We start from the raw sequence: 2,477 nt of genomic DNA, 5'->3' as shown, positions 1-2,477 counted from the left end.
TCTCTCTTTTGCTAAGGCAATTGGGGTTAAGTGATTTTCCCAGGACCACACACCTAGGAAGTGTTCAATATCTGAGGCCACTTCTAAACTCCGGTCTTCCTGACTTCTGGGCTGCTACTCTATCCAGTGCAACCACTAGCTGCCCCCTCCTTTTTTGGTTGTTGTTACTAGGTTGATTTGATTTGTCTCGTGCAATACAATAATTGTATTTAACGTGTATTTCTACCAAGTTTAACATACTTTGGACTACTTGCTATGCAGGGGAGAGTGTTGGAAGGAGGGAGAGAAAACGGGAATACAAAGTACTTCAAGGGCTAAAGATGAGAAATTATCCACATATATGTTTAGAAAATAAAAAGTTTGAATTAAAAAAAGGAATTGATGTCTATGTGAAGAACAAGGAGAGGTGAGCTTAAAATTTGTGATAAATACAAAGGAAATTTCTTTGGGAAAAATATATTTTTACCTATAATCTACATTTGTTCCAGGTAATCTTTGACAATGATCACACAAAATAAAACTTTCCTGAAATATTTTTCAATACATTATTACACTGTCTAAGAAATGACAGGCTGCTTGAGACAAATCAAATCCCAAATCCTAAAGCTATGATTCAAGGCATACAGAGACAGTCTTTTTTTACAGATGATACTTCTGACTTTTATTAGTCCCCTCTGTGACAAGTGAACTGCAAGTTTTACATTGTTTGCAAGCATCTTTACCATCCTCTTTCTCCCTCCACTTTTTCCTGCTTCCTCTCTGCCAAGCCAAACCTCATCCTAGCACTACACCCTACTTATTACCTCTTTCATTAAGTCTTTCTTCATGCAATACAAATTACTCTGACATTGCCCTTTGTATGGTCCTCAGTCTGTGTATAGAAGCTAGGCAGAAATTTACTTAGAATTGGCCACCACATCAGCTTATATAAGTGCCTTTGTCCTACCCTCTAATTGGTAGGTAAGCTGATCACGGAGTAGGGAAGTAGGCTTCTATTTGTCCAAAGTCTCTTACTTTTCTGGAATATATCCTCATGCTTAGATGAGCATAAAATGTTATCAACCTTGGTCATTGAATGAGAGAATGAGAGGCCCACTGAAATTGCTAAGGGGTTAAGGAGTACAAGTGTAATCCACGAGGTCCTGAAAGTTAGGACCATTCAATTGTCTTCTTGGCTCTTCACTAAACTACAAGTGAGACCATAAGCTGACTTGTCTGGGCAGCGTCTTCCCCACATGTTAAAAGGACCTTTGTACTAGATTATTTCTGAAACCCCTCTAGCTCTAGAAGTCCCCTTCTAATTCCACCTGAGAAAATGCACTGATTAGGAAATAAGTAAACTTAAATGTAATTTTAAAAACAGCAACCAAGATTGAAGTTTCAAAATGAATTAATACCTCCGAATCCCAGGGTGAGTCGCTGTCGTCTTCTTTGACCAGTCCTAATGTTGATAGAAGGGTAAGAAAATAGAGATAAATAACCACAGAAATAACTGGAAAATATGCTACTCAGAAGATGAAAACGGTTCAAATATGTCCTCTCCGAATGGCTTTAGGAAAATTTAAACTAAAATGACAGCAGACAAAATTAGAGTAGAGAGTAACATTTGCACTTATGGATTATGGACAAGGCAAGGTCTTTTAAAATACAGAAGCTAGGGGCTCAAGGGTAATTGTGTGTGAGAATACAAAATATTTTATGTCAAAAATAAACTCAACATTTAAAAGTTTATCATGGCATTCTTGGAAAGAATGCTTTGCAGTACGTTCTACAACTTGAGGTAGAGCACTGTATAGTGCATAGAAGGCCAGTTTGAACTGAGGTAGCCCTGGCTTCCATGTCCACTGCTGACATTGTGGTTGTGTGATTATAAGCAAGACAGTGAACTTCTTAGGCACCGGCCTACTCTGGAAGACTCTATGCAATAGAACAGTAGCCAATGGGCATCACGGGAAATTTTTTCCTTGTGGATGTTCTAAATTGATGAAATCAGGAGCTCTGTCAACACAATAACTCACCTTTTCTTACAGCACCTTTGGCTGATGTCCCAGGAGCTTCCACCCCTTTGGGAATATTTGCATCTTCTGGACTTTTTTGCATCTTGGTACCATAGTCGGGGTAGATGACAATGTGTTTTTTGTCCACCTCTGGGTCCGATATATATTCCTGTAATTAATGAGAATGAAAGGTACAATGAGCTCCAAAATTTTTCTTCACTATCTGGCTAGCACAAATACTGTGAACCTAGCTGTTATACTGCACTTGACAGAAGATGGTGGACACAACAATCAAATCATGAAATGAATTAGATGTTTTCAATCACCTGTTTTAGGTATCTGCATAAGTATGAATTTATCCCTCCCCTATGCTAATAAATATTTTACTATTACTTCAATATGTTCAAATATTAGGAATGATACACAGTTCTTATCCTGAAATGATAATAACCTGGAAGGGAAGATATTGCCTGACTGGAC

Source organism: Antechinus flavipes, chromosome 5 (assembly GCF_016432865.1).
Source record: "Antechinus flavipes isolate AdamAnt ecotype Samford, QLD, Australia chromosome 5, AdamAnt_v2, whole genome shotgun sequence".
Lineage (NCBI taxonomy): Eukaryota > Metazoa > Chordata > Mammalia > Dasyuromorphia > Dasyuridae > Antechinus > Antechinus flavipes.
Note: the sequence above shows the minus strand (reverse complement) of the source record.